General features: G+C 38.4%; 2 non-coding genes across 2 annotated transcripts; one reads left to right on the top strand and one right to left on the bottom strand.

Annotated features, from left to right (window-relative positions):
* The first annotated feature begins 1,280 nt into the window (after window positions 1–1,280).
* LOC141653982 (small nucleolar RNA R71) lies at window positions 1,281–1,387 on the top strand. Its single transcript, XR_012547567.1, has one exon. It is a non-coding gene; the product is annotated as a small nucleolar RNA R71 (small nucleolar RNA).
* A 7,639-nt stretch (window positions 1,388–9,026) lies between these two features.
* LOC141654483 (small nucleolar RNA R71) lies at window positions 9,027–9,133 on the bottom strand. Its single transcript, XR_012548042.1, has one exon. It is a non-coding gene; the product is annotated as a small nucleolar RNA R71 (small nucleolar RNA).
* Window positions 9,134–10,552: the final 1,419 nt, after the last annotated feature.

Here is a 10,552-nt window from a genome sequence, read left to right as displayed (position 1 = left end):
GATCTTTGAGTTTTGGAGGTGAACTTCCTTGAAGAATAGCACAACTCACTTTAGTGAATGCAATAGTCTCTAGCTTTCGGATGGATTTCTTCTTGGTAAGAATATCTTTCATGTACTTTGCATAGGCCGGAACATGATTGATCAATTCCGTGAATGGGATTGAGACTTCTAAGTTCTTCACAATCTCCATGACCTTTCCAAGTTGTTCATCAAACTTAGGCTTAGCTTGACGACTTGGGAATGGAAGTATAATCACAATAGGCTGTTTTTCTTTAGCCTTCTCTTTATTCTTCTTCTTTGAAACTTCATTGGTGGTGGGTTCTTCTTCCTTAGAGTTCTCCATAACTCTTTGCTTGCCACTAGCATCCACAATGTCTTCCTCAATTGGCTTCTTCGGCCCTTCATATCTTGTACCACTCTTCAAATGGATGGCACTCACCGACTCATGTCTTGGGGGATTAATTTGAGGTGGTAATTGCCCCTTTTGTCTTTGAGAGTTAGAAGATGTTAATTGAGACATTTGGGTTTCCAACATTTTGGTGTGGGCTAGTATGTTGTTGATGGTGATGTCTTTGGATTGGCTATATTTTTGCATTTGGGTGAAAAAATCTTGTTGGTTCTTTTGTATTTAGAGGACCGCTTTTTGAACATCAAAGCTTTGGTCATTGGATTGATTGTATGAAGGTTTATTTTGATAACCTTGGCTTTGGTTGTAAAAGGGTCTTTGAGCTTGATTTCTCATTGGAAGTGGGGTGTATGTTGGTTGAGGGTTTTGAAGATTTTGGCTTTTGTATGAAAGGTTGGGATGGACTTTGGTATTCTTATTGTACCAGTTGGAATAAGGGGTGCCACTCTTGTATGCTTGGAAAGCTTTCACTTGTTCCCCTACATTCACTTTGGTCATGTCATAATGTTCCACAACTCTCACATACTCCACTTAGAATTGAGGATGATGCCACCATAGCATTAACATATTGTTTGGGGATTTGGAGGCCTCTTCATGTTTAGCCATGGCCTTCTCAAACTTCAAATTGATGGTGTCAATATGAGCACTTAGTTGAGCACCCAATTGAGTGATGGAATCTACCTCATGCTTTCCTCCTCTAGTGGCCTTCCGAGGCCTACTATATTGCGAATTATTAACCGCCATCTCTTCAATTTTGGCCCATGTTTGATTGTCATCAACATCGGTAAACATACCATTGGATCCCATATTGAGAATGTTTCGGGAGTCTTCATATAGACCATTCCAAAATTGTCTCACAAGGAACCACTCGCTAAGTCCATGGTGTGGACAAGAACGATAAGTGTCCTTAAATCTCTCCCATGCTTCATACAATAACTCCTCATCCCTTTGTTTGAACCCGGTGATTTGGGCTCTCAACATGTTAGTCTTCTCCGGAGGATAGAATTTCTTATACAAAGCAAGTGCAAACTTTTTCCATGAATCAATACCAAGACTAGTTTTGTCTAGACTTTTCAACCATTGCTTTGCGGTACCAATCAAAGAAAAAGGAAATAAGACTCATCAGATTTGGTCTTGAGTAACTTCGGTTTGATAAATCGCATCACAGTATTCACAAAAAGTCTCCATATATGAGTGAGGATCTTAACTAGGCATCCCTCCAAATTGATTTCTCTCAACTAGTTGTATGAATGCGGATTTGGCAATGAAATTACCGGTTAGATGTGGTGGTGTAGGAGTACCATTTGGTAGGTTCTCCTCGGTTGGTACGAAATGTGATGAGAATTTAGGCATTGTGGGTTGATTTTGTGGTGGGTTTTGTATTGGGTTGTCCTCTCCTTCTCTTGCAAAAGGGTTGGTAAACTCAATATTATTTGATTGAATGTCCACAATTTCCCCGATACCTCTTAAAGTACCTCTAGGAAGTCTTCTATTATTGGTTAAGGTTCTTTCAATTTCAAGATCAATGGGTAACAAGTTACCTTGTGATCTCCTAGACATGCAAAATATCAAACAACTCGAAAAAAATTAGAATAACCTTGAGGAGATTGACTTCCCCAAGGTAAAGAAAGACACAACTAAATACAACTAATGAAAATCAAATCAAGTTAACACCGTCCCCGGCAACGGCGCTATTTTTGGTGTGGAATAGAACTTGTCATCAAAAGCTACCAACCAAAATAATATTTATAACTTTACAAACTACTCTTAGCAAAGAGGCAAGTAAAGGTCGGATCCCAACGGACGGGTATTGATGTAGGATTTTCAATTGCAAATGGTTGTGTCTTGGGGTGTCACAATTTGGGTTGAGATAGGAGATCAATTAAACTAATCAACAATATGAAAGTAAAATAATGAAAACAAGCAAGATAATTAAAAGGAGATGTAAACAATTGATTAAAAGCACTAGGGTGTCATGGGTTCATAGGGGATTCATGGGAGTTGATCATACAAACATGTTCTCTACTAGATGCAAGCACTTATTGTTGTGATGGGATCGAGTTGGTGTATAAGCTTACAATCCCTAAGAAGGTTTGGGTCCCGGAGCCGAATCGATTTGATTGTACAACACCTACAAGTAGACTTAATGCTTCCTATTCAACTATATGCATGGTCTAATGAGACTCGAGTTGGTGTATAAGCTTACAAGTCTCATTTAAAAGATAGATGATGGGTAAAAAATGTAAGGATTCATAGGCTCGCATTTCATCAAACATAACATGTGCATAAGTTGAAATCACAACAAGCAAGCAAATTAATTATGAAAACATATTAGATTAAGCATGAATCAATCCCCATGTTGGTTTCCCCTAATTCCCCATTAACCCTAGTTAAGGAAACCACTCACTCATTATCAAGTTCAACATGCTAACAAGGTTGTCAATCATACTAGCAAGGTAAAACATGATGAATAAATGAAAGTGATTAACAATAATTAAACAGGGTTAAGAGATGTTATGACTCATATTTGAGCATATTTAGTCCCCGAATTAGCCTCGTTCCTATGATTTTTAGTGCATAATTGAGTCATTTACTATCTTTAGTCTTTCGTTTTGCATATTCTTTGAGGTTTTGATCCCTTGGTAGGAAAGGAGTAAGAACCTTGCATTTTCATGGCAAAATGGAGCTAAATTGATTGAATCTAATGACCAAGCATCAAAGGGAAGACAATGCTAGAAGGCCTATGTAGATAATGAAGTAAATTGGGCAATGATGAAAAGATCCTTGCATCTCCAACAAGATCCTTTAGAATTGTTGAAGAAAGAAAAGAAGAAGAAGTGACCGCCTAGCAATCCGAGCGTCGCAGTGCTCGGGACGAGCGTCCTGCCTTCCCACAATCCGAGCGTCCCGTGGCCAAGACGCTCATATTGGTGCCTGATGATCCGAGCGCCGCCTTCCCCAATCCGCTCGGATTCCTCTCCAATGCAAGCCGTCCCTCAGCCAAGCCGCCCGGGACGAGCGTATTTCTTGAAGACTACGAAAACGGATATGCGCATCTCCTTCGAGAGGAGCACTTCCTCAAATTTTCTTAAGGGTCTTAATCGTCATTTAAGCCCTTAGTAACCCTAATTTATGTACCTAATCCTTAGTATAAATACCCCATTGTACTAATTGGGTTAGGAGGTTCTTCTTATGCAATCTTAATCTCATCTTAATCTTGTAATCAACTCTTAATTTAGCATTAATACAAATCTCATTTCTTAATCTTTCCTTAATTTCTCTATTGTTCATCATTTATTTTGGGTAATTGAAGATTATTTGGGGTTTATTTGGAGGATTGACAACCTTCCATCAATCATCAAGTACTTCTATTATTATTTGCTTTATTATTTGGAATCATCTTTAGGTATAATTCTCTTAATCTCTTTTTAATTATTGTTAATCATCTTCATTTATTCATCATGTTTTGTCTTGCTAATATGATTGACAACCTTGTTAGCATGTTAAACTTGATAATGAGCGAGTAGTCATCTTAACTAGGGTTAATGGGGAATTAGAGGAAACCAACATGGGGATTGATTCATGCGTAATCTAATATGCTTTCATAATTAATTTTCTTGCTTGTTGTGATTTCAACTTATGCACATGTTATGTTTGATGAAATTCGAGCCTATGAATCCTTGCATTTTCTACCCATCACTTATCTTTTTAATGAGACTTCTAAGACATAAACTAACTCGAGTCTCATTAGAACATGCATATAGTTGGATAGGGAGGATTAAGTCGAATTGTAGGTGTTGTACAATCTAATCGATTCGGCTCCGGGACCCAAACCTTCCTAGGGATTGTAAGATATACACTAACTCAATCCCATCATGACAATAATTGCTTGCATCTAGTAGAAAAAATGTTTGTATGATCAAATCTCATGAATCTCCTATGAACCCATGACACCCTAGGGCTTTTAATAAATTGTTTACTTCTCATTTTAATCATCTTGGTTATTTATTTACATTGTTATTTAGCTTAGTTAATCTCCTACCTCAACCCAAATTGTGACACCCTTAGACACAACCATTTGCAATCGAAAATCCTACATCAATACCCGTCCCTTGGGATCCGAACTTTACTTACCTCTTTACTAATAGTAGAGTAGTTTGTGAAGTTATAAATATTGTTTTGGTCTAGGTAACTTTTGACGACGAGTAACAAAACCGACGAACCAAAAATGGCGTCGTTGCCGGGGACGGTGTTAACTTGATTTGATTTTCTTTGATTGTTTTTAGTTGTGTCTTTCTTTACCTTGGTGAAGTAAAACTTCTCAAGGTTTGTTCTAATTTTTTTCGAGTTTTTTGATATTTTGCATGTCTAGGAGATCACAAGGTAACTTGTTACCCATTGATCTTGTGATGTGACCCATATTTGCGCACATTTAGTCCTCTAATTGAACCTATTTTGCATACAATTATATCATTCTATAGCCGTTTTATCCGTCAAATGCTTCCTATTTTGCTTTCCTAGTGCATTTCGTATGTTTTGTAGGAAAGAAGGTAATTAGGCGGAAATTCCCGTTTCTCGTACATATTTAGAAGCTTTTTGAAAATCTTGGATGGACTAGTATGAAGAGGAGGCATGAATGATGACCAAGGATATAGGAATAAAGAGTATATAGAAGGATCATAGGGTTAAAAGTAAGGATGACGAGAAGGAAGGCATTACAAGAAGAAATTGCTCGAAAACCAAACCAAGGGTTGCTCCTTTGGCTCTGAAGGTATGCTAGATGAAACGGCGTCGAAAAATAAAGTGATCTAGGCTTTTGAATCACTTCAATAGGAGTCCGGATGAGAAAATGACGTCCGTTTTATAATGCGAGCTCAAACAAAGAAGCTGTCCGCCAATCCGCTCGTCCCGAGACTCAAGACGCTCGTCCTCTGAGACAAGACGCTCGTCCTCCCTTCCAGGACGCTCGTCTTGAGGCCTTAAAATCCGAGCGTCCCATGCTTGATCCGCTCGTCTCCCCCTGCTACAAGACGAGCGTCCCGACCCCTTGGCCGCTCGAATTCCTCTCAGTGCCAACCGTCCCTAGGAATTTTGACAAGTGTATATAGGCCCTTGTAGATGCTTTTTCTTCTTAAGACTTTGCTTGCTAGAATACTTGTAAAACACCCTAGGATGTGTCATGCTAGTATCCTTTGACCAATGGATTAAGGCCTAGTCAAGAGTACCTTGTGGTGTGATAACTCCTTAGCTACCGTTTGTTCCAAGGTAACCTTTGAAACCATGTAACCATCATCCATATTCTACCACATTTTGTCATCAAAGGGAATGGGCACAAAAATTGTTTAAAATTTGAGTTCAAGAAATGAAATGAAAAGTCAAAAAGTTTGCAAAATGCATCAAATGAAAAGAGGAGCAAAAATAAGAACTCCTAAGCTTCAAATATAAGGCACCCTCGTTACTAATTGGGGTGACTCTGAAAATGTTCAAAAGAAAATGCAAAAAGTTGAAAGTTGTCAAGTATTGAAAAGCCAAACATCAAAAGAAATAGCAAAAAGAAAGTGTTCTCAAAATGTCAAATGCCGCAAGAAATTGGGGGAAAAACAACAACAAAAGCAAACTCCCACATGAAACTCAAATTCTATTGATCCCTTTTCCATCGTATCCACTTTTGTGCATGGTAGAGAGGGGACGACCCTTCTTCTTGTCTAGGCAAGAAGGGGAATTCCGCGATCCTCCAGTGTTTCTAACACCATAGGGAGTCTACTCTTGACAAAAGCATTTAACAATTGAGGACAAAGGTACCCTAGCTTGACACAACTTGGAGGTGATTTATTGGTATCCTTCTAGGCTTAGTAGTTTGAAGAAATCATATCTATAATGGAATGTGTACCCTTAGATTGTTTCCCTTATAGATAAATTACGCCACTTAGATGAGGAAAGTGGCTATTCTTTTGTAGATGCATCCATTACTTGATTTTGTGTGCTTTAATGCTTGGATGTATCGCCATTTTGGCAAGACCCACCTTGCCTTGCAAGAAGGCATCCTACCTCATGGTTGTCTTATTGTGAGTTGAAGGGGCGGAGTGAGACCCGCTAATTATCTCACATCGGCTATATTAGTAGTTTAGTTTGAATAAGGGTCCTAGTTTTTGTCACCTCTTTACTCGGGACGAGTAAAGGTTCGGTTTGGGGATATTTGATGTGACCCATATTTGCGCACATTTAGTCCTCTAATTGAACCTATTTTGCATACAATTATATCATTCCATAGCCATTTTATCCGTCAAATGCTTCCTATTTTGCTTTCCTAGTGCATTTCGTATGTTTTGTAGGAAAGAAGGTAATTAGGCGGAAATTCCCGTCTCCCGTACATATTTAGAAGATTTTTGATGATCTTGGATGGACTAGTATGAAGAGGAGGCAAGAATGATGACCAAGGATGTAGGAATAAAGAGTATCTAGAATGATCATAGGGTTAAAAGTAAGGATGACGAGAAGGAAGGCATTACAAGAAGAAATTGCTTGAAAACCAAACCAAGGGTTGCTACTTTGGCTCTGAAAGTATGCTTGATGAAACAGCGTCGAAAAATCAAGTGATCTAGGGTTTTGAATCACTCACATAGGAGTCCAGATGAGAAAATGACGTCCGTTTTATAATCCGAGCTCAAACAAAGAAGCTGTCCGCCAATCCGCTCGTCCCGAGACTCAAGACGCTCGTCCCCTGAGACAAGACGCTCGTCTTGAGGCCTTAAAATCCGAGCGTCCCGTGCTTGATCCGCTCGTCTCCCCCTGCTACAGGACGAGCGTCCCGACCCCTTGGCCGCTCGGATTCCTCTCTAGTGCCAACCGTCCCTACTGCCTAGACGCTCGGGATGCGCATATTTTTGAAAGACTAGCTAAAAGGAGACCCGCATCTTTTCTTGAGAGGAGCGATTACTCAAGGACTTAATCGTCATTTAAGCCCTTAGTAACCCTAATTTGTGCACCTAATCCCTACTATAAATACCCCATTTGTAATAATCAAAGGGACCAAGTTCTCTTAATCAAAGTTCTCATATTAGAAATTCCTCTTAGATTAGATTAGGAGTAGATTAGAATAGATTACTCTTTAATCTTTCCACAAATTACACATTAATCTTTCCTTAATTATTGTTCAAGTTTATTATTCAAGTTTATTATTGGGTAATTGAAGATTATTGGGTTATTATTGGAGAATTGACAACTCTTCATCAATCAATCAAGTTTCTTCTATTATTCTTTGATTTATTATTTGGATCATCTTAAGTTGGTATAATTCTTTTACCCTTTACTCTTTATTGTTTATTTCCTCATTCTCTTATCATGTTTACACTTGTTGTGATGATTGACACCATTAATGACATGTTTACCATGATAATAAGTGAGTAGTCTCTTAACTAGGATTAGTGGGTAATTAGGGGAAACCAACATGAGATTAATCATGCTTAATTTAATATGTTTTCATAATTAAATCGCTTGCTTGTTGTGATGTCAACCTATGCACATGTTATGTTTGATGAAATGCTAAGCCTATGAATCCTTGCATTTATAACCATCTCTTATCTATTCAACTTGACTTGTAAGATATAAACCAACTCGAGTCTTGTTATACCATGCATAGAAGTGATTAGGAGGAAATTAAGTCGACTTGTAGGTGTTGTACAATCTAATCGATTCGGCTCCGGGACCCAACTCTTCCTAAGAACCGTAAGACATACACCAACTCGGTTCCTTTACAACATTAATTGCTTGCAACTTCGTGAACATGTTTGTTTGGTTAACTCCCATGAATCCCCTATGAACCCATGACATCCTAGTGCTTTTAGTCATTTGTTTACATTTCTTAGTTCATTGTTTGTTTTACTTTGTTACTTTCATTACTTTAGAATACAACTACAAACCCCATCAATTGTGGCACTAGCATAAATTGAGATAAATAGATAGACATAGAACCCAAAGCACACCGTCCCATGGATCGACCTCGACTTAACCACTAACTAGTTGTTTGTTTAGAATTATAAATGTGTTTGATTGGGAGACCCGACGACAATCTACCCATCATCTTGAAATTGAAAGAACTTTGACCAACAATAGAAGACTTGCTAGAAATACTTTGAGAGGTATTGGTGAGATTGTGGATATTCAAACAAATACTATTGAGTTCATCAATCCTTTTTCAAGAGAAGGAGAGGATAACCCAACACAAAATCAACCACAAAATCAACCCACAATGCCTAAATTTTCATCACATTCCGTACCAACCGAGGAGAACCTACCAAATGGTACTCCCACACCACAACATTTGACCGGTAATTTCATTGCAAAATCCGCATTTATCCAATTAGTCGAAAGAAGCCAATTTGGGGGGATGCCTAGTGAAGACCCTCATTCTCATATGGAGACTTTTTGTGACTATTGTGATGCGATTTCTCAAACCGGAGTTACTCAAGACCAAATTCGATGGGTCTTATTTCCTTTTTCTTTGATTGGTACTGCGAAACAATGGTTAAAGAGCCTTGATAAGGCTACTCTTGGTATTGACTCTTGGAAGAAATTGGCACTTGCTTTCTACAAAAAGTTCTATCCTCCAGAAAAGACTGACATGCTAAGAGCCCAAATCACGGGATTCAAACAAAGGGACAAAGAATCTTTGTATGAAGCTTGGGAGCGATTCAAAGGAACTTGCCGCTCATGTCCTCATCACGGACTTAACGGGTGGTTCTTGGTATAACAATTTTGGAATGGTCTTTATGAAGACTCCCAAAACATTCTCAACATGAGATCAAATGGTATGTTCACCGAAGTTGACGATAATCAAACATGGAACAAGATTGAGGAAATGGCGGTCCATAACTCACAATATAGTAGACCTCGGAAGGCTACTAGAGGAGGAAAGCATGAAGTGGACTCTATTACTCAATTGGGTGCTCAACTTAGTGCTCATATTGATACCATTAATTTGAAGTTTGAGAAGGTTATGGCTAAGCTTGAAGAAGCCTCCAAATCTAAGCAACATGTGAATGCCATGGTGGCATCTTCGTCAATTCCAAGTGGAGTATGTGAGTGTTTTGGAACTTTGGGACATGACCAAAGTGAATGTAGGGAAACAAGTGAACAAGTGAATGCTTTCCAAGCATACAAGAGTGGTACCCCTTATTCCAACTATTACAATAAAAACACCAAATTCCATCCAAACCTCTCATCCAAAAGCCAAAATGTTCAAAATCCTCAAACAATATACACCCCAACTCCAATGACAAAACCAAGCTCAAAGACCCTTTTACAACCAAAACCAAGGTTACCAAAATCAAACTCCATACAATCAAACAAATGACCAAGGTTTTGATGTTCAAAAAGCGATCCTCCAAATGCAAAAGAACCAACAAGAATTTTTCACTCAAATGCAAAAGGATAGCCAAGCAAAAGACATCACCATTAACAATATACTAGCTCACACAAAAATGTTGGAGACCCAAATGTCTCAATTGGCATCTTCAAGTTCACAAAGACAAAAGGGGCAATTACCACCTCAAGGTAATCCCCCAAGACAAGAATCGGTGAGTGCCATCCATTTGAGGAGTGGTACAAGGTATGAAGGACCGAAAAGGCCCGTTGATGAAGATGTTTTGAATGCTAGTGACAAGGAAAGAGTTGTTGAAAACTCTAGGGAAGAAGAACCCACCATTCAAGAAGCTTCAAAGAAGGATGAAGAAAAGGCCAAAGAGAAGGAGCCTATTGTGATTAGACTTCCTTTTCCAAGTCGTCAAGCTAAGCCTAAGTTTGATGACCAACTTGAAAAATTCATGGAGATTGTGAAAAACTTGGAAGTCTCAATTCCATCTACGGAATTAATCAATCATGTTCTTGCCTATGCAAAGTATATGAAAGATATTCTTACGAAGAAGAAATCCATCCGGAAGATTTGTTAGAATTATTATTCTCATTATTTGACATATTCATATATGTTACAATTTAATTTAGTCATAAAATTAAATCTAGATCTTATGCATGTAAACTAAAATAGACAAGAGAAGAAATCGTCATTCTTACTATAGCAGTTTCGGATTTAGGGCACAAGTGAGTTCTCCTTCTCACTTGTTCTTGAGCTTTCCTTACAAATGGAAGAAC

This window comes from Silene latifolia, chromosome 4, assembly GCF_048544455.1.
Source record: "Silene latifolia isolate original U9 population chromosome 4, ASM4854445v1, whole genome shotgun sequence".
Classification (NCBI taxonomy): Eukaryota; Viridiplantae; Streptophyta; class Magnoliopsida; order Caryophyllales; family Caryophyllaceae; genus Silene; species Silene latifolia.
Note: the sequence above shows the minus strand (reverse complement) of the source record. Positions and strands in the feature narration are given on the sequence as shown.